Here is a 22,426-nt window from a genome sequence, read left to right as displayed (position 1 = left end):
TGTAATGTTTGATTGTTCTGTTTGATTGCGCTGGTTGTTTTATGTTTATGCTGTTTGGAGTGTTTATTTTTGTCATGCCCGTCCCTCCTGCTCTCCATATCGGCTGTTTGAACCCGGACCATTTTGACTATGACCCTGGATTTGCCCAAAATAAAACTCACTTATCTCAGCGTATGTGTCCGCCTCATCGCTCCCCACCGTTACACGACCTCTCGGAAGAACAACTTTAAAATATTTGTAAAAATATTTACCTTTCAGAAGGTAAAAGATATGAAATAAATACAAAAATAATAAAATTCAATGAACATGAAAAATAATCGTGGCTGTTCTTATTGAGCATTTCACCCTCTTGCACTGTCAAGCAATGGACAAGCACCCTGGTTGCGCTGTGGGTTTGTTTTATTTCTTCTCAGAGCTGAGATTTGTACTACCCCCCCCCCCCAAAACTGTAGACTGCTATACCAACAAGATGCCTTGGGCAAGACTCCAAACGCTACATTCCCCTACATCCATAACATGATTAAACTGTAAGTTGATGGGCCCTGATTGGTGCTCTGGCTTTGCGCTTCTTTCGTTTTGACATGTTACGTTTTTATACACACAGAAACCAAAAGGAACGACAGATTTCTCAAAATGTAGGAGGAAAAAGTCGGATATTAGTGGAGTGAAAGGAAAAAGTCCAGAACGGAGAAACTTCGGTACAGATACACCAAAAATACTTAAGTACAGAAACTAATTACATTTACTTCGCTACTGTCCACCACTGTCCACCACTAATGACATTTTTAATTAGTTAAAGCATTCATCCATAAATCGTTTATCATCCATATTTCGTATTTTATTTAGAAGTATTTGTACGTATGTCATTTTCATACTACATAAGGAAATGTCATCCGTTTCTAAGCAACAAACACAATGCAACGTGCTTCATTTTCCCTCACTAGTTCCCTCAGTGAGTGAGTGAGTGAGTCAGTTCAGGTCCATGAGGTGCTTTTTGTTTAAAAGATCCAGCCAGGAACAGCCCTGTGATCAGAAAGTGACCATTCATGAAGCTCCAGAGGAAGGCTAACACAAACTGCGCTTTAAAAAAGTGTCTAGGCAGGCCGACAAGGCGTGGGTTTCCAATAAAATGGCCATTGGGTGTAAACCTCTCTATTATCTTGTGCTGTTGAGTTGTGCCACTTTTCTATAGATAACGACCATCTCCAAGTAACAGGTACCCCCCTTCTTAACTGAGCAATTCTAATTACTATGAGTGACAGCAGTGCACACAGTCATGTTTTTTCACTTATATTTTGAGGAAATAATATGCTCAGTCATAACTGCTGCTCAGCAACTTCGCTCTTCTTCTTGAATTACTCAGCCCGGGACGTCAGGCTGGCAAAGCGCTGTCGGCTGGCACAAAAAGCCCATGCCCAGAATAGCGGTGGTTTTTAATAACCATGTTCAACCTACGTGGGGTATGTTATTAGAGTAAATTACCTCCCCGGACCTTCCAATGGACTGTTTGGGTGGGCAAGGGTGGCCACCCATGAGTGAGCGCATTAAAAACGGCAGCCTGTTTATTCTGAAATGGAGGATGGCCATTTTAGTATGATGAATGAGCCTTTAAGACAGTCGCATGGAGCTCCCCCGAGTGAGCAGAGACTGGCACGTCTTCAGTCTCTCTCTCTCTCTCTCTCTCTCTCTCTCTCTCCCTCCCTCTCTCTCCCTGTCTCTCTCTTTGCAGTCTGATTGCTGCTAAGGTTGCCATCCTGTGAAAAAGCTTTGAAATTTCCACTGACCTCCTATATTTGTCCATAGTAATCCTTTTCAATTCCAATGGCTAAACTGGCTGCACTGCCGCTACATTTCTAATAATTACAAATGTGTTGTGGATTGACAAAAATACTCCAGCTGCTTAAGATTAGAACTGGGCCTGAGGACTGCTAACAGAGACAGAACTGTGTTAAAGTGATAGTTCAGCAAAAAAATCTCAAGAAATTGCTAGAATTTTCCCTTTACGTCAAATGTTGTCAGTTAGTGTCTTCAGGTTTGCTGTAGAGTTCCGAGGCTATTCTGGGACGTGGTGGAGGGTAAACATATAAACGCTGTTGACCTTTTTCAATGTCATTTTCTCACGTTTTTCATTTTACACATTTCACAGAAAATGGACTTGAGGGAAGAGTCAACAGGCTCACCTTTTAGATGAAGATGCCACTGAAAGTTGAAATTTGAAAACATGTTTTATGATTTGATAATAACAGATGAAAATCGGTTTGTTTTCATTCTTGATGAGTAATAAACGAAAGCTGGATCTTCAGATGAGCTAATCCAGTCGCTACTAAATATTCCACAGTCGACTGTCAGTGGGATTATAACAAAGTGGAAGCGACGTAAAATGACAGAGCGGTCAGCGGATGCTGAGGGGCATAGTGTGCAGAGGTCACCAACTTTCTGCAGAGTCAATCACTACAGACCTCCAAACTTCATGGAATGGGTTTCCATGGCTGAGCAGCTGCATCCAAGCTTTACATCCCCAAGCGTAATGCAAAGGGTGAAATGCAGTGGTGTAAAGCGCCGCCACTGGACTCTAGAGCAGTGGAGACGTGTTCTCTGGAGTGACCAATCACGCTTCTCTGACTGGAAATCCAATGGACGAATCTGGGTTTGGCGGTTGCCAGGAGGCGGTACTTGTCTGACTGCATTGTGCCAAGTGTAAAGTTTGGTGGAGGGGGGATTATGCTGTGGGGTGGTATGTGTTGCTGTTGTCAGAAGAAAATCTTGCATCTCCAAAATAACTTTACAGGAGAAGGAAAAAAAACTACTTTACTTTTAATGTAAGTCAATGGATCCGTTCATCATGAAATTTACAATGTAAAGGGTAACAGGAATTTTCAAATTATGTCAGAAAGTGAAAAACGTTAAAAATGGAGATGCCAGGGTTTATATATATATATATATATATATATATGAAATCATTTACATATTAAAATCTTATGTTCTTTAGAAACAGGTACAAGTCATATGCAAGCATTTTGGTGCCCCTGGTATGTTTTGTAGATTTTTAAATATTTATATATATATATATATATATATATATTTTTTTTTTTTTTTTTAAACTCAGCAAATAAACAGCAATTGTATTCTAGAATTAGCAGAAAAATGTCATATTTAGGTGTGTTCCCTGTAGAGGATGTGTTAACTTATTTTCACTTAGAAAATCAACAAAACATACGACTGTATATGCCACAAGAAACCAAACAGCAGTTCAGCTCACCTCAAATAACAACGCAATGTTGACTGAGATAAAGGCTTGTATAATGTACACTAGTGCCAGGTATCTGAAATTGTATCATACACTGCTATAAAAATGGACTCATTCATTGCACAGCTAAGGAACAACTTTAAGCCAGAAATTTGTCGATCGTTATGGATAACAATTTGTCATACAGTATCAGAAACCACACAACTTGACACAGTTTGAGGCAAATGCGAGGATTTAAGCGTGCTGTTCGCAAAATGCTTCTTGATGGTCATGAGTTTCTATTACTTGTCAGCTACATTTACTTTGTCCCTCCACAGCAAAACCAAGCATGTCTTGGCCGACCGACTACGTTTTAGAAGTGTCTGCTGAACTATCGCTTTAAGGATCAGCCACAATGCAGCTCTGCTGCACTGCTGCAGAGTCTGCTGTGAGGTTATGCCTCCAAACAGGCATGGAGTGAGCTGATGGTCTCTGCAGATCCTGGAATAGGCTCAGGTTGTGCAGGCTGAAGGAAAAGGTCTCTCTCATCCCCCTAAATTTTACCACCCTACCCCGGCCCCCTGATATGTGTTGTGGTGGGACCGCTGATTGGAAGTGGCAGTTTAACAAGAGAGCTTTCCCCGCAGGCTCGGGAGGCCATTCGATCGTTTTCACGAGGCCTGCGGTTCGTCCCTTCTCATTTAGATTACAATCCTGCAAAAATTTAGGTCACACCACGAAGAAATCTCATCCTTATTTGGATGAGAGAGGGAAAAAAATCAGTCCTTATTGGCTCATGCCAAGAAATGGGAAGATATCTTGTTTGCTAGCAATACGGATGAGACTAATTAACGGTGTTGATTCCCAAAAAAAGGCAGTTATGCAACAAGCTGTGTTGGGGTAATTTGTACCAAGTGGGTCAGATTTCTGCTATAGGCCCAGACTGAGATCACAAGTTAGGAGGGGTCTGGGAAGGGGAGAGAGGTGGGATTTGGGGGGGGGTGGGGTTGTGGTCATACCAGTGAGTATTTGCTCAACAAGTCCCCGATGACAGAGCAGACAAGGTAAGCTGCCCAGATCGGGGAACAATAGGGCCCTTGCAGGCTCCTTGTCGCGGTGCATGTAGTGCTGGGAAGCGGCCGTGGGGCCGAATAATGTAAGCTGATTCTGGACGGCTGGATATCCAACTGGGTCAGTGACCAAGGGGTGAAACACCCCAATCTATTGCCACCTATGTCTCAGGAACCAGCAGCGCAGCCAGAGGTGACTCAGTTATGAGTCCAGCTGTTGTTAAAACTGAACCACCTTATCATATGCCGTCTGGGAAACCATTAAAAGTTGTCCGTCTTTCGCTGCCTTAAACGTTATGATAAGGCTTTAAATATTTCCGGAAAGCAGAATCCATTCTGTGCTTTTGGCGGAGCTCTGTATGAAATTTATCACAGGAATTTCCCATGTGAAGCTAACGTTAACTATTAGATGTTCTAGGGTAAGACGTAGTGAAGTATGGAAAGGGAGAACACCTGCTCAGCCACCAGACTGAAAAATCGAACCGGCAAAACACAACAGCAATGCAAACATCCAATCAGTGTAATATGGCTTTTACCCACTGAGCACTATTTATTTGTGTGATTAATTTGTGCTCCGATAAGTGAATTGAAGTGTGTTCATAACTGAGTGTGTGCACATCTGGTTTGCACACCAAATGCATTTTGGACCACTAAGTTGCAACATTATTCGTCCTCTGTTCAATTTTTGCGAACTCTCATGGGTGTCATGAGTTATCTGTCATGAACTATAGCTAGAGCTTCTTTGCTATAGGATTAGAGCCTTCTAATGTAGTAGGAACCCTTTACTTCACACATTAAAAAATATATTCAATTCACTTTTTTGCATGAAAATGGTCTGTGGGTCATTTTTTTGGACGTGTTTATTAAATTCAAAAACATCGAAAAATAATAGCAATAATGTGCGCAGGGGTCTTTTTGGAGAAGGTTGCCTTGAGGCAACATTGTGCGACAATGAGAAGAAAATAGGGGGCAGTCATGGGTTGGAGGTTAGGGAACTGGCCCTGTGACTGGAAGGTCGTCGGTTCGATTCCCAGTCCTGACAGTCCATGACTGAGGTGTCCTTGAGCAAGACACCTAACCCCTAATTGCTCCCTGGGTGCCGTGGTTAGGGCTGCCCACTGCTCTGGGCAAGTGTGCTCACTGCCCCCTAGTGTGTGTGTGCTCACTAGTGTGTATGTGGTGTTTCACTTCATGGATGGGTTAAATGTGGAGGTGGAATTTCCCCAGTTGTGGGATTAAAAAAGTATCACTTAACTTAAATGGTACAGATCCCTGTTCCCTCAGTTGGTGAGACCTGGCTTGCTAAATCCATTCTACTGTCACACATATTTCAACATATTACTGCAAATTCTCAAAAAATTTGATACCGAATGTTAAAAAAAACAGTAATGTCCCTACTAGAGTACATGACTTACTCAAACTCTTCTCTTTATAGTTAAATCTATGATTGTCTTTGAATATATATAATGCCATTAGTTTGTTGCCCTGAAGCAACATCATGCAGTACAGGGTTAATATGAGCATTTGTATTTTTTTGATCTGGGAGAACTGAATGAAGCAATGAAGCACCTTCTGTTTCTCTAATTTTTCCAAAATGCAAAGCAGCCTGTAATGTCATCAGTTAGGTTAACGATAATACATAATATTTCATTTATTATTCAACATAGTTTCATTTTTTATACTTAAGGGGAACTTCAAAAACTGGTGTTATGTTATTACATAGGTGCTCAGGTACAGTACAGCTCACATCACACTGTAGCTGTGTCAATGGCTGTACAGTACCACTACCTGTCCAGTAGAAAACTGCAATAACACATTAAAGGGGAAAAATGATTCCTCCCTCTCCTCTAAGGTCACGGTCATAAGCAATTTGTCCTTTTTTACTCCATCTGAGAATAACAGCCACCGATAACAATGCACACATTTTTTGTCACAAATGGCTCAATATTTTTTATATTCATGTACATTAATACTATTTTTTTTCTTTTCCAGCCACCTTACCAGCCAAGTGTCATATTTACATCATTTTCTTATGGCAATTAAAAAAACGTCATATATCCTTTTTCATCATTTGTAAAGCTTTATTTTGTGTAAAGATTTATGAATAGATCTATAGAAACGGCTGAAAATTACTTGGAATAATATATCATTTCTTAGTTTTTCAGTAAAGTTACAGTTTTGGAGATGCAGTGTCATAGGCAACCCCTGGTCAAATGACGTTTGATTTTCTAAGTAAAAATAAATTGCACAAAAATGCGCATTTTAATGCACAAATGGTGCTTATTTGCATGAACTATTGGGCAAAAAACATAAAATGTGGCCTGTGCAAACATTCTACATATTTTATGTTTCTTTATATTTAAGTTTTATTTTTTGCCAATAATTTAAACCCAAATAAATAAAAAACGTGCTCTAAAATGTGTAGACAAATGTCATATTTAAGCTTGTTTCATATAGAGAATGTGTAGAACTCATTTGACTCAGGTGTTTAAACTTTTGCACATGACTGTATGACGTTTACTGGAGACATAAGGGCTGAACAGAAATAAGAATTCATGTTTAATGAATCCTTTTGGAGTATGTTGCCTTGAGGCAACATTGTGCGACAATGGGAAAAAATGGTGTAGATCCATGTTCCCTGAAGTGGTGAGACCTGGCTTGTGACCGGCTAAATCTATTCTACTGTCACACAATGTTGCCTCTAGGAAACTAAATATTTCTGCAAATTCTCAGAAAAATTGATACGGAATGTTAAAAAAGGTTTAAATGTGGCCACTAGATATAGCATGGCCAAATACATGACTTACTCAAACTCTTCTCTTTACACTCAACCCTATAATTGCCTTTGACAATGTTGCTTCTGGTCATATTTATGTATAATATTGATATTTATTGTCATATTTAAGCTTGTTCCATATAGAGGATGTGTAGAACATGTAATTGAACTTGGGGTGTTTAAACTTGTGCACATGCCTGTATGAGGTTTTCCGGTGAATAAAAAATAAGCGCTGAATAAAAATAAGCATCCGTGCTGGTGGTCAGCAAAGCAGACAGGTATGAGGGCCCACACTCTTTGTAGCAGTGTGGTTACCTGCTGGTTTGGAAACACACTCTCATCATTGAGCTTCTCTAATCCCCTGGTTGCGCGGGGGAGGGGGTGCGGACACTCAATCTGCCTCTGTGTTGGCCAGTGGGATTTCCCTCTTTAATTAATTCAGGATTTGTACGGAGAGCAGAGGTCAGATGTGAAGAGAAGCTCAGGATTGATTTTCTCATGTTCGATCCTGGGGCCCATTGTGCGCCACGCAGAAAGGCAGCGTGTGTATTTGTGTATCTGTGTGTGTCCCTGATAGTCACCGCTGATAAATCCAAATGAGGGAGCTCACTGAAGCCGAAGGAAAACCTTTCCACCAAGAAGACCTTTACGCTCCTACAACAGCACGCAGCATCAGCACTGGCCTACTTCACATACCCAGAGAGGCGTAACGGAATCAAGAAGAGATGTTTTTCTGTTTTCATGCACTCGTTCGCTGCCAACTATGATCAGATAGTCATCACCTGTATTCAATGTGCAGCTAAAAACATTTCTTTACAGTTAGTATAATGTTATATTAATGGCTATATTTAATAATGGCTATATTAAAAATCTCAAACGATCTGTGGGTTAAGGATACAATTCTGTAGAGGAAATCACTGCATGGGCTCACAAACACTTCTTGAAAACATTCTATGTGAGCACAGTTTGGTGCTGCATCCACAAATACAAGATGAAACTTTACCATGCAAAGAAGAAACCATCGAGAAACGCTGCCAACTTCTCTGGGCCTGATCTCATTTAAAATTTAAAGTGTTTAAGGTCCAACAAATCAAAATTGATTTGTTCAAAAAAGTTCAAATTCATAATTCAACACCAACTTGACGGATGCAGCTGCAGCAGTTTTTATGCACTGATGGTAAGATGCACAAGTGCTGGGCCCCTGAAATCCTAGTTTTATCAACAGTCCCTGTCCCATCTCTAAGAACTATGACGTGTGCAAATGCAATCTTTAGCAGACGCTCACCGCTCCCATCAGCACCAAACGGGATGCGTCCCAAACCGCTGCCTCGCTACAAGTCACCTAACCAGTCACGCTGTAATTACGTCCTGTTTATGTGACCCGTGTCGGCCTTCGCTGGCTTCACTGAAACATCAGACATCGCAGGCCGCTGGAGGTCGGAGGCCAAAGCTATCATGGACGCATGCGGGACAAGGCCATGTGTTACCGTGGAAACCAAGCTGAAGATCACAGGGCTGCACCTTGCGTGGGCCACCCACCCGTCCTACCTGCTGATTTACTCCGACATGCCTTACGCTCAGTTACTCAAAGAAACAGGTGTTAAGGTTACAGTCACAGGACCGTCTACAGCATTTTTTAATTAGGGCGAGTTATGGCTCAGTCATAAACGGCTATTCTTTTACACGGCAGCCAAAGGCTCGGAGGGTCAAAGAACGGGGTCATTGACAAATTGACATTGACAAATCTGATCTGGTGGTCTTTCGTGTTCTCAGGTCTCTCCCCAGGTCCGCTGAGCATTTCACAGGCTCTTGAGGTCACCCGGTTTTTTGAGGGTCCTTGGTGGCTCACATATCCTCCATGTTAATATGGCCTGTCATCAAGCCCCCCAGTCCAGCTGGGGCCTGTGGAGTTTTTGCCCTCTGCGCTTTGCTTCGTAGTCAGCCTTCACAGCGTTAGGCATGAAAATTCCCTCCCTCCAGCTCCCTAACTTACATTAATCCTGACAGGCTGCAAACAGCAACCCCTCCACAGAGCTTCCATGGATCACCTATTAAGGGAAATGTTCAGGGTTGGGGTGGAGGTGGGGGGGATTGGAGGAAGTGTAATAAAACATGGCAATGCAAATATACACAGCAAGCACATAAAGTTTCCTGAGTGGGCTGTAGATGGGGCGGGGTTGTGGGATGTTGGTGCAGCTCACTAAATCACAACCTTTGTTTCTTGGATTTGTGAATAGTGCTGGAGGTCTGATGAGATGCAAAAGTCTTAGGTCACCTGAGAAAATTAGATTTAAAGGTATTTAACTGTTTACAGTATTTGCTTGTTAAAAGCGCGAACATTGGAACTTTACTGTAGGTGCTGTTCAGGCTATATGGCGCGTCCATAAGCTTGTCATGACAACTGATGTAACCCTACATAAATGTTTAGAAATACTTATTCTAATAGGCGTCATTCGCCATAAAGGTTATGTTTGCCAATTTTCATCAAAGTTAGCTAAAGAACATCAATCATTTTAACAAGACATTTTGCTGTCAAGTTAGCCTGTAACTATATCAGTGGTGGACAGTAACTGAGTAACTGAGTAAATGTAATTGGTTTCTGTACTTTAGTATTTTTTGGTGTATCTGTACTGAAGTTTCTCCGTTCTGGGCAACTTTCTCCTTTCCCTCCACTACATTTCAGAGTCTAATATCCGACTTTTTCCTCCTACATTCTGAGAAATCTGTCCTTCCTTTTGGTTTCTGTGTGTATAAAAACGTAACATGTCAAACAAAAGAAGCGCAAAGCCAGAGCACCAATCAGGGCCCAGCGGTCACTTTGTTTAGAGCTGGTTTTGACCTGTTGGTCATACCGACCCAGTGCAGCACGCGGTTCAACATCAGCGCAGCAGCGTAAAACTTTGGGAGAGTCTGTTCAACATAAATGATGAACTAACCTAACTTTGTGTAAATAGAGCTCAATATAGAAATATGTCCACATATGCAGTCGAGACTGACGCGGCTTTTTTCTGAATTTCTACAAACACCATTTCATTTTATAGTAAATGAGTTTGGGCTGGTTTATGTTTATGAACAGACGCCTACAGATCAACATAGTAAAGGAGCTCATCTGTGATCCTGAGTTTAAAGCCAGTTTTTATTCAACTTAAACTTGGAACTAAGTTGTAAATAAATCTGAAACTGAAACTTTGCTTGTGTGTAAAAAGTGATTTCAGAGCCACTCGGTTCTCCCTGATGGAAACTGTTTACCTTCAGTGTTTTGTGCTTCTGATCATTTTAATAGACGTCAGCGTCACTAATTAATGACGTTCTATTAAAAGACTGGTTTACCAAGAGAGACGCTGGAGGACTTTCACCTGAAATGAGTTCATGAAGCCAGTCTGGTTATAAAAATGATAACAGGACATCAGAGCCAGAATTACTCTTTTAGTACTTTTACTTTATACTTAAGTACATTTGAAGGTAAATACTTTAGTACTTTTACTCAAGTGGAGGTCTAAAGGGAGGAACTTCTACTTTTACTGGAGGAATATTTACCTTGGGGGTCTCTACTTTAACTCAAGTACATGGTTTGTGTACTTTGTCCACCACTGAACTGTATTTGTAACAAGAATACACAAGCTGTTTAAACAAAAGCACAGAGAGAGAAGTGGCAATTTTAATTTTGTTATAAATAACTTTGTGTAATTATATAACTATATGTTCATTTTAAAAACTAAGTAAAATTGTTACAGTACCATACACTGCTTTTTTATATAAAGTTACCTTTTTTGAGAATAAAGTTTATTTTTCAAGATAATATGACAAATATTATTTACAACATATCAATCAATCAATCAATCAATCAATCAATTGGCCTATGTTTAGCCTTGGAGAACATTGAGGGTGACCCTCATTTACATTGTTGCCGAGTTGTTACAGGAAAGGGGTTGATAATGTGTAAGAACATATCAAGTAATAAAAAATAAATTGAATAATGAAAATGACTAAAATAAACAAAAATGAAACATTTATAATAAAATGCATAAAACAGTGGAAAATATAAAATAACAATTAAAGAGTAACTAAAATGTAAAGTTTAATAAAATCAGGATAAATAAAAAAAGAGGATCAAAAACAGAAACTAAAATGAATTAAATTGACTGAAAAATAATAAAATATTCGTAATTATTTTTTAAAAATCTGAATGATAATGAATAAACAAATAAATAAATGGGTGAAAAATAGAAATAAGTAATAAAATTACTAAAATAATGAAAATAACCCAATAATAATAAATATCAAGTAAAACAGTGCTGTGCAAAAGTTTGGGCGCCGCTGGTCAAATGAAACATTTTTTTTATGTTCCAAGTGGAAGTATATTAGCATATTTTGCATTTGTACAACTAGTGGTCATTTGCTACATTTAATAATATATTAACATATTAAAAAAAGATAAAATATGGCCTGCGCAAGTTATGGCACATTTTCTATTATGCTTTGTTTTTTTTTTTCCTTTCAATATGTTAAACGTAGCAAATAAATAGAAATTCTGCACTAAAATGTGCAGAAAAAATGCATTAATTGCTTTTTTTCTATTTTACAAAATGTGTGTGTGTGTGTGTGTGTGTGTGTGTGTGTGTGTGTGTGTGTGTGTGTGTGTATAAACAAAACATGTACATTGATGGGGTTGCTCAAACTTTTGCACATAGCTGTTTGCTCACTGGTTGTAACATGCAGCTAATGCAGCTCTCCCTGGATGTTAGTGATGGAAATTGGACACTGTGTTCACTCCATAGAGATCACATGGTTTTCATGTTCAGGGTCAACCTATGCTCACATCAGGAATATAATGTTATTAAATTAATGAAAGTGATAAATATGGGCTGAGGAATTTGATTTTGTTCACTCATATAGCAAGAAACAAACAAAAAGCTCTACATTTAAATGAAAACATCTTTCTTTAGGATCAAATTTGCTCAGATACTACAAGTATCACACAAAGTAACGCAGGAATTAGTCACAGTTAGATTTTCAAATCATTTGACGGCCCTAATTTATTCTGTCCGGCAACACTTCATTTGGATCGTCCACTTTAGATGCTTTGTAGGTTACATTCAACTAAATATCTACTAAATTTACCACCATTTTCTTTAACTCTAAATCTGGCTCTAATCCTAACCCTAACCTTAACCTCAACCCAAAACCTAAACCCAACCCTCATCCAAGTCCTAGCCCTAACCCTGGTCCAAATCCTGACCCTAACACCTCCACTGTTTAGCATCAACTGACCTTCAACAGACAGTTTGTTACAAATTTGAACACTTGTTGAGGATCTATAGGGAACTATAGTGGGCTATCCAAATAAAGTGAGACCCTATGTTCTGTGTAAAGCCCAGATAAATGCTTTTAGATACAGTTCTTGGCTTTCTGGACTGAGCTGATGTGGGTTTGAAGACAGAGCAGCTGAAAACGCCAGTGTACAGTGGGTGGCTTCTCCGTCTGCTCGATCACTCCCGCGTTTCAGGTGTTTTGTCGGGTTGGTCCGGCTCATTCTTTTCCCATGAAGCCCCTGTCATCCCCCCCGAGCTGATTGATATGCCACCCCTGGCTCGTGCTCCCCAGTGTGTGGAGGCCACAGTGATTCATAGCCAGTGAGATCGAGTGTTGTTGTAACTCGGAGCACATGGGCATGGCAAGGCCTTTAGTCACCAGCGCAGTGGCAGTTGTGTAAGTACGTTCACTGAAACGCTCAGCATGTATGATATAAAAGTGCGTCATCGTCTTCAGTGTTGGGTTGTTAGCACTGCACTTTTCTTGGGAATGAGAGAAGAACTTTGGAGAACGACGGTGAAGGCAGCTCCTTCAAGTTCCTTCAAAACATGTAAATTGATAGTTCGCCAAAATATCACATTTACACCATTTGACCCTTATTCCAATAAGCCACGACATGTTTGGTGTCCAAAGCTTCTTTAGTTTTGCGCTGGAGTTATGAGGCGGATGCAGCTAAACAGGAAAGGAAGTTTATACTCAATTACAATTGTGCAAACCGCATGCCTGAATCATCACACCAGGTCAAGCTGTTAAGTAATTGTAGTCTGTTAAACTCCTTGAGAACGCCGGTGGTTCCAAAACACACTTCGTCATATTCTTTATAACTTTCATATTTCATAAGCTGGTTCCCTAACCTCCAGCCCATGACTGCCCAACAGAGGCAGTCCAACATTTAACAACAGAGAATCTAGCACTCAATAAATATGACAGACTGGCATTACAAAGATGAAGGAACTTCAAAAAATCTTCAAATTCAACGATTTGTCTCGACAGATGAAGATCAGAACTGTCCAGTCTGTGGTCTTCTCTGTGGTTCTTTATGGACGTGAAAGCTGGAAAATAAATCAAGAGAGAGGAAAACGTGAACTGTAGTGTTGGTGAAGACTTTTGTGGTGACCTCAGACAGCAAAGAAAACAAACTAATGAATCCTCAACTACAAGCCTCAACTCTCCCTCGGAGCTCAGACAACCCAACAGAAGTTCTCTTATTTAGGACACATTCTGAGAAGAAACAGCTCATTGGAATAGACTATATGCCTGGAAGAGCATGGATACAATCAGAGTAAACATGAACCAGCCATCTAGAAGCCTGGAGGCCCAAACGGAAGATGAGATATTCTGGAGATACACTGTTCATATCAAGTCAGAGTCAGAAATGACTTGAAGGCACTAAATAGTAACAATAATTCTAATGGTGTGCAGGATTTCCAGGTCTAGCAAACATCTCCTGCACAAAATACACCAATCAGGCATAACGCTGACGTGATGGTGGTGTGTTAGTGGGTGTGGTGCTGGTCTGAGTGGATCATACACAGCAGTGCTGCTGGAGTTTTTAAACACCTCAGTGTCGCTGCTGGACTGAGAATAGTCCACCAGCCAAAAATATCCAGCCAACAGCATCCTGTGACCACTGATGATGGACTAGAGGACGACCAACACAAACTGTGCAGCAGCAGATGAGCTGTCATCTCTGACTTTACATCGACAAGGTGGACCGACAAGGTAGGAGTGTCTAATAGAGTGGACAGTGAGTGGACACAGTGTTTAAAAACTCCAGCAGCACTGCTGTGTCTGATCATCTCATACCAGCACAGCACACACCAACACACCACCACCACGTCAGTGTCACTGCAGTGCTGAGAATGACCCACCACCCAAATAGTACCTGCTCTGTGAGGGTCCATGGGGGTCCTGACCACTGAAGAACAGGGTAACAGAGTATCAGAGAAACAGATGGACTACAGTCTGTAACTGTACAACTACAGAGTGCAGCTATACAGTAAGTGGAGCTGATAAAATGGACAATGAGCATAGAAACAAAGAGGTGGTCAGAAAGTTATTGTTTAAAAAATTTAATAAATAAATTCAAATGATCTAAATTTAGTAGGAAAACAAGCCCAATATGGGAGACGTAGCATCCTTAACGGTGGGAATGTGTGATGGACAGTGGTCATTTTACAAAGTGGATGGCTTCTCTGTTTTTTGAGCAGGGGGAAGGCATCGCCTCGCGTGCCCCCTCAATTTGAGCCCTGCATGATACACATGGAGGTACTTTTCAGTCGTGCTGCCTTACATTTCCACTCTAAACAAAGTCTACAATCCCACCTACAATACAATTCGCCCAAAATGTCTCATGGTTGCGAGATCACACATGGCCCTGAGAGACTATGAGCTGAACCATTAAAAGACGAGAGCAGAACTTCTAGCTGTTCGATGGTGCAGGCTGAGGTGCAGGCCTGCAGGCAGGTGATGCTGCTGAGTTTGGTTTTGTGCATTCTCTCGCTGGAGAGCAGGAATGTGTGTAGAGCAGTGAGAGAGAGATAAGATCAGAGAGAGGGGCTGAAGTGCTGAGAGATGAGCAGCAAGGAGATGAAGCTTGAATCAGAGTCATTCAAGCAGGCGAGGTGGAAAGAGAGAGAGAGGGGGGAGAGAGACAGAGAGAGAGAGAGAGAGAGAGAGACAGTGAGGGAGAGGAACAGAGAGAGAGAGAGAGAGAGAGAAGTTGAGGGTCATCAATTCTGAAATGCTATTGACCTAATCACACTTATAAAAATAAAGGGTTAAGAAGGATTCTTTGGAATGCTGATTGTTCTTTAGAGAAGCACCTTGGCATATGCCGTGTACAAATGTGAAGAATCTTCAAGCTTGAAGAACCTTCACATAATGTACAAGTTTATAACAATTACAGGTTCTCACTAGAACTTCTAGAACTGTATGTAAGTCAAGAACTGCTGAGAAATCTTTATTTTTAATAATGTTTTGCTGTTCATTTACATAAAAAATGACGAAAAACTGGTCAAATTATCGAAAGAAACTATTGTGCAGGTTCTCAAGTGGCACAACCGACTAAGTGTTGGCCCTCTCGTCAAGATAGCGACAATACCCTGGCATTGCCACAGTCATCTGTTCAACAGAGCCTAACTGGCCAGGCTCTCTCTGGGTGGGTAGGATGGTCACTTAGCACAATTCTAGCCAATACAGGCTTCTGTTGGCTGATGTAACAGTTGGTATCTTCTTCCAAGTGTGTTGAGCTGCCCAATAATGTTGCATTAGTGACTGTTCAACTTAGACAGGCTTTCTAAGCGTCAGCTTCACGAAACCTAAAAGATTTAGGTTAAACTTAAAAGATTTAGATTTAGACTGTGATTCATTTTTGCTCACGTGAAAGCACAACATTTATGATGAAGAGCCAATCATATGAGAAATAAGTAGGAGGATTCATAAAAGTAAAGCATTTATAATGGTAAGAAAGCAATGCGGTCACCACTGCTACCAGGGTTGGATCAAACTAAGCTTAGAGTTAACCAAGTAAGCAAGAAATACTGCATCGTGAGACCTGGGCTTCTTTGCTGGGGGTCTCATTGTCGTTGGTTTCACGCACAAAAATTCCATCTGCACTGTGGATCAATTGTGTAATTCCATATGTCACTTTTTTCAGCGTAGCTTTGCAAAATGTCCAGCCCTAGCTTCATCATATGATTTTCATTAGATACTAACATTCAAGCAGAACACGAGAGTTCTCATGAGTTGTGGCCTTTTGCGGTTGAATGCCTTCTTCACTCCGTGTACCCATTGAGGCATTCCGTCTCCTCCACTGTCCACAACAATCCCATCCCCGTCATCATGAAACTTGCAAAGGGAAGCTGATGTGATACGTCGAAGCTGTCACATAACAAAATGAGCCAATCAAGCGATCCCACATGTGGCACCAAGAGTGCATAGCTTCCACTTGTGCAGTGGACTGCACCCGGTAAACCCCAGACCACCCATTTCAGGAGGACCAAATATTGGTTCTCTGGACCACTTCTGGGCTTGAAAACAGCTTTCACACTCAACCAAACTTTTCATACTTGCAGTGCAAGTGGTTCTGGGTCTGGAAAACTCTCCACTCTACACAAAAAGGTACAAAACTGCCCCTGGGTCAGTGCCCCTCTTGTCACTGGGTTGGGACCCTCAAGGCTCCATCTCAGTACCTTTATTCCGGGAACATAACTGAACCATAATCCACTGAAATGATCTGTTCTAAGCTGTGCTGACTCCACACACCCCGCCTCGCCTCCAGGCTTTTATTCTACTGCTCAGTTTTAAAACATTCGGGTTATGAAAAGGTACAAATACCAACTTTTCACCTGGAAAAAACATATTTAAGATTCACAATCAGACCTTAAAACCACTGTAGAACCTTTAAGGGAACATTTACATTGTTTATACCTTGATGAACGACAAGCGTACCTGCACAGAACCTTCATTTCTAATAGTGTAGTGTGATACTGTCCTTAGTACAACACTTAGCAAAATAAGGGGCTCTCAAAAAAAGTCCTGCTTAGGGTCCCCAAAGGTCTAGAGCCAGCCCTGGCTTCACATGACTTGAATGAATCCCCCTTAGTAGTGCGGTGATAGTTGGGGACTCGCAAGTGGGTGGAACTGCTGTCAACAACAGCAAGAAACAAGAAACAGAAACTACATTTCAAGCCATTACAGCTAGCAAATATGGTCAACAGCTGTCATAGCAGTGTGTCTTTAGGGTGTGCCAGTGTGCCATCTAGATATTTCCAACGGAGGCTATTTGTCTTAGGTGAGGTTAATTGGATGGAAATACTACAGTGATGTCTGCAGTAAGCACAGGAGAGAGAGAGCTACATACAGTGAGCTTGCCACTCTCTCTCCCCCTCTTTTTCTGTAACAACACCACTAAGAAATGAACAAACATTTTTACAGCTGAGAACTGCTGCTCGGAAACCCTTAAGATATTTAAACCACGGATTACTGTCGAGAAGTGTCCTGGAATGCAGCAGCCACTTGTGGAGCACATTCACACCTGCAGCCTGTACGAAAGGCTGAGGCATCTATGTTCTCAGACAGTGTACCCCATATGACCCCTAGCCAGCCTTGCATCTCTGAATCACACTGTAAAGAGGCAATGAAAAGCACGTTTATAGTCCCACAGAGCTCTATAAACTCTTAGACACGGCCCAGAAGGAAACTGTCCTCTGTAATGGGAAGATGGGACTCAGCTGGGAGCTGGATGCGGAAGGACCATGCCCAAAAAAACTGTAGGTATGAAATAAAGCAACATTAGCTGATATTCAGGCTTATGTATTCCATGCATGTTTGTCCAACCTGTGTGTTTTTACCAAAATCAAGGGTATGAATAGGGAGTTTTCCCCCATTGCTGCAGTAAGAGCAGCTACTTCTCTGGAACAGCTGTTGGAACATTGCTGTGAGGAACTGATTGTATTCAGCCACACGATCATTAGTGAGGTCAGGTACTGATGGTGGATGGTCAGTTCTGGATCAGTCCAACTCATCCCAAAGGTATTAGATGGAGCTCCAGCACTCCAGAGAACACAGTACCACTCCTCTACAGTCCAATGCTGGTGGGTTTTATACCCCTCAGTGCTTGGCATTGGGCATGGTGAGCTCCTGAGCATGCCATTCTATTGGCAATGTTTTTTATGGAGCACATGAATGACCACCTCTTTGTTTCTACGCTCATTGTCCAGTTTATCAGCTCCACTTACTGTATAGCTGCACTTTGTAGTTCTACAGTTACAGACTGTAGTCCATCTGTTTCTCTGATACTCTGTTACCCTGTTCTTCAGTGGTCAGGACCCCCATGGACCCTCACAGAGCAGGTACTGTTTGGGTGGTGGATCATTCTCAGCACTGCAGTAACACTGACATGGTGGTGGCGTGTCAGTGTGTGTTGCACTGGTACGAGTGGATCAGACACAGCAGTGCTGCTGGAGTTTTTAAACACTGTGTCCACTCACTGTCCACTCTATTAGACACTCCTACCTTGTAGGTCCACCTAGTAGATGTAAAGTCAGGGATGACAGCTCATCTGCTGCTGCAGTTTGTGTTGTGTTAGTCCTTCATTGGTGGTCACAGGATGTTGCCCACAGGACGCTTTTGGCTGGATATTTTTGGTTAGTGGACTATTCTCAGTCCAGCAGCGACACTGAGGTGTTTAAAAACTCCAGTCTCTGACTTTATATCTACAAGGTGGACCAACAAGGTAGGAGTGTCTAATATACTGGACAGTGAGTGGACACAGTGTTTAAAAACTCCAGCAGCACTGCTGTGTCTGATCATCTCATACCAGCACAACACAGACTAACACACCACCACCACGTCAGTGTTACTGCAGTGCTGAGAACGATCCACCACCCAAATACTACCTGCTCTGTGAGGGTCCATGGGGGTCCTGACCACTGAAGAACAGGGTAACAGAGTATCAGAGAAACAGATGGACTACAGTATATATATATATATAGACATATGCATACATGTACTCTCTGTATCTCAGCATTTTCATCACAGTGTGATGCGGGACCCTGCTATTGAATTTCATTGTGATTTATTTTTCCTTTTTTTTTTATTTCATACAAATGTCCTCATTCCTAAAAATCTAATGAATACACAGGAACCAGCTTGTCCTCTGAGCACACAGATACTATCTTAGCAACAATATTGACTGTTTTTGGATGGACTGGAATTGGATGTAAGCATAAGGAACCTGAACAAAAAAACAAAACAAAAAAAAAACATTGTAGGTGGGTTCCTGAGAAGAAAGTTGTCAGGTGGCCATGTCTTTACCTGGGAAGAAGGCAGAACTAAAATATTTGTGTTAATCCCAGCTCTTGTGAGTCCCAGATCGGGTTTCTGTGCCAACTGAGCAGGCTCTGTTGTAGCTGGAATATCAGAGGCTCCAGGGCCAATGTTTTACTGTACAGCTGCCAAGGAAGTTTGACAGGGAACTCAAGGCGAAATGCTGCGACATGGCAGATCATTGCGTGTATTCCATGAAGATCCATGAAGATACGCTCCTTCTCTTTCAGACGTGATGAAGTAGGTCACGGGTCAGTTGGGGATGGAGATAGTGGGTCATTTGTGGAGAATTTTTTATCGAAACAGTGTGGTGAAAAATGAATACAGTGGACCAAGTTCAGGATTCGAGATGCGATTTATTATTGTCCATTATAGAACCCAGAAGTGAGTCCTAAGTATTTAGAAGTTTAGGTTGTTCCATTACATCAGATTTAAAGGGAAACTCTAACTCTAAAAGGGTAACTACTAGAAAATGTCACTACTCCTTTGTGCCTCCTTCCTATAATGTCTTGAAGGTAGAAGTAAATTTCTGAAAAACTCAACATGCACTGGGGGAATATGCTATAAAAATGAAGTGATTTTTTACATATCCTAGGGTTTCAGTACTCTCCTTACTAAGGAAGAGAAAAAAACGTTACCTCAACAAAGTCAATAAATAGTCTGTGTTCCTTATACATTTTACCCCTGAACTCTTGATCCCACTGAAACTGGTGGAAAGCTACCAAATCTGTGTTTTCCTGACGTTTATATTCATCTCAGACTCGGCCCCTCTCCCTAATCTGAGTCTCTCAAAGAATCTAAAAGCACAGAAGGCCACCGGCTCTTCACATCAGGGTGTTGCATAAAGAGGAGAAAAACCTCTTGGCCATCATAGAAAGGAAACGACGTCAGCTAATCAACACAGATGTGAGCAATGCAGGCCTTTAGAGAACTTTAGCTGATGCTACCAGCCGAGAGATAAACAGTCGTCCCCCTAACGGAGCTGCAGACCGCCGGGATAACTTTACTCTCTGTTTCTGATTTAAATGACGTTTGAATGCAGAAACATAAACGTTAAATATCAGACTGAATGTCATGGCTCGGAAAACGACGTCGTGTCTCGACGGACGTGATTCTGTAAGTTTGCCGGCGCAGTTAGTTCAGAGTTCAGCTCCAGTCCTGAAACCCCTGCATTGCATAACTGTGGTTTCCTGGTTAAGATACCTGATATTATCAGCTGATTAATCCCTTCTGGAGCTGAACGAGGTGTGAACAGCAGAGAAACACTAAACTACACAGAGCAGTGGCTCCAAACCTGGAGTGAAAACGCTGACTTAAAGATCTAGTCTTTCTCGTCTTCTGTCACATCTTGCAGGTGAATCATTCACAAGCACAGACACTAGGGTCACTCCCTGATTCGGTCCTCAAAGTGGTGGTGACTATACAGTGCGATGTCATGTGAAACGCGAGAGTGAAACTAACCTGGTTGTGTTAACTAAACTATAAATCAGAATCAGAACACTTTATTCATCCCAGAGGGAAATTGCTGTTATTACAGTTGCAACCATTCATGTAAAATATTAAGTTAATTACCTTATTAAGTAAAATGATTACTTTTTATAGTTTATAGTGCACTTGGGCACAGCTTGTTTCATTCATTCATTTATTCATTCATTCAAGTTTTTGCCAGCTGGATGAATGTTTCCCTGAATCCCTCCTTTAACAAGGTAACCAATTAAAGGTAGTGTTATATAAAAAACTGTGAGCTAGCACCGCAGATCCATTTATTCTTATCTAGATTAATAAGCAGCAACCACTAATTAGAAGGGGTGTCTGGATGATGCTTTTGGTCATACAGAGCTTATATAGTGTTGTCTTGACCACAACATAGCTAGAACCACTTTTAAGATGACTATGTACTCTCTGTATTTGCGGGACCCTGCTACTGAATTGCTCTGTGATCTATTTTTCCATTTTTTTTTATTTCATACAAATGTCCTCACTGCTCAAATCTAATGGATACACAGGAATCAGCTTTTCCTCCTTTAACAAGGTAACCAATTAAGGTTAGTGCAATATGAAAAATGATAGCTAGCACCACAGATCCATTTATTCCTATCTAGATTAATAAGCAGCCATCAACATTGGCACCACAGGGACTTCCCAGTGACAGTGGGAGAACACTAATGCACACAGACACACAAAAGGCAACACAAGCTTGTAAATTCTGTCAAGCTTAAATGACATAAATGTTAGTTTTAGGCCAGGATGCAGTTTAAAGGGGAACTGCATTGCTACAGAAGAACAATAGGCCATTTACATGAAGCTGTAAACTATACAAGTAAACTATTTACCTAGAAGACTTGTTGGAGCATTAATGGTTTTTCATGCAGCCTCATCTGAGCTCCAGCATGAAAGCCTCTTTCTCCACATGCAGCTTCATCCCCTTGAACGCCTGCAGTCGTCCTTCCGGTCTGCGGCTATCTCTCGTAGCTACCTCACACAGACGGCTCAGTTTGTTTGTGTGTGCAGCCTGGAGTGTGAAAACATCTCCCTCGCTGCCTCAGAGTGGACGCTCATGCACAGTCCTGTTCTGAATTTTCGCCATTTGTTTGGAGCTTGGATTGTGCTACCCTGGGGGGCGACTCCCAATGTGTTTCCATTCAAGCTCAAATGTGCCTGTGGTGTGTTGTGACAACACAGGACACCTACAAAAGTCCTTCTAGACGCAGCATAGGATAGCATGGCTTTCTCATCCACAATATTGCAAAACATATACAGCAAACACAGAAAGGAAAGCAGCAAAACAAACTACGCAGAGAAAATACAAGTAAAATAGCTCACCGTAAACACAAGGTGTAGCTAATGAACATAAATAAGGCAGGAATGGTGTGAAGAAGATGCTTACAAAGCACCTGCAAACACACAGCACAGCTGTGTTAGCTAAAGACATGGTAAGGAAATTGCACCATGTTGCCTCAGGGTAACAAACCATTTTCCTCACTTCTCAGTGACATGATAGATATAAATGAATGAGTTAATAATGAAGCCAGAATATGTTGTCTAGAGGCAACGTTGTGCCTCTAATGGTGCAATGGATGTGTGGAAAGTGTCACTAATGCAGCCACTTAAGAGAGCAAAGCAGTTAATGTTAAGTGTTTCATTTTGAATTAGTGTAGTTGTTTGTTTAGGATTAAGGTCTTATACTAGTAGCTAGACACCCGGTGATGT

Source organism: Pygocentrus nattereri, chromosome 21 (genome assembly GCF_015220715.1).
Source record: "Pygocentrus nattereri isolate fPygNat1 chromosome 21, fPygNat1.pri, whole genome shotgun sequence".
NCBI lineage: Eukaryota > Metazoa > Chordata > Actinopteri > Characiformes > Serrasalmidae > Pygocentrus > Pygocentrus nattereri.
This window is presented reverse-complemented; position numbering follows the sequence as displayed.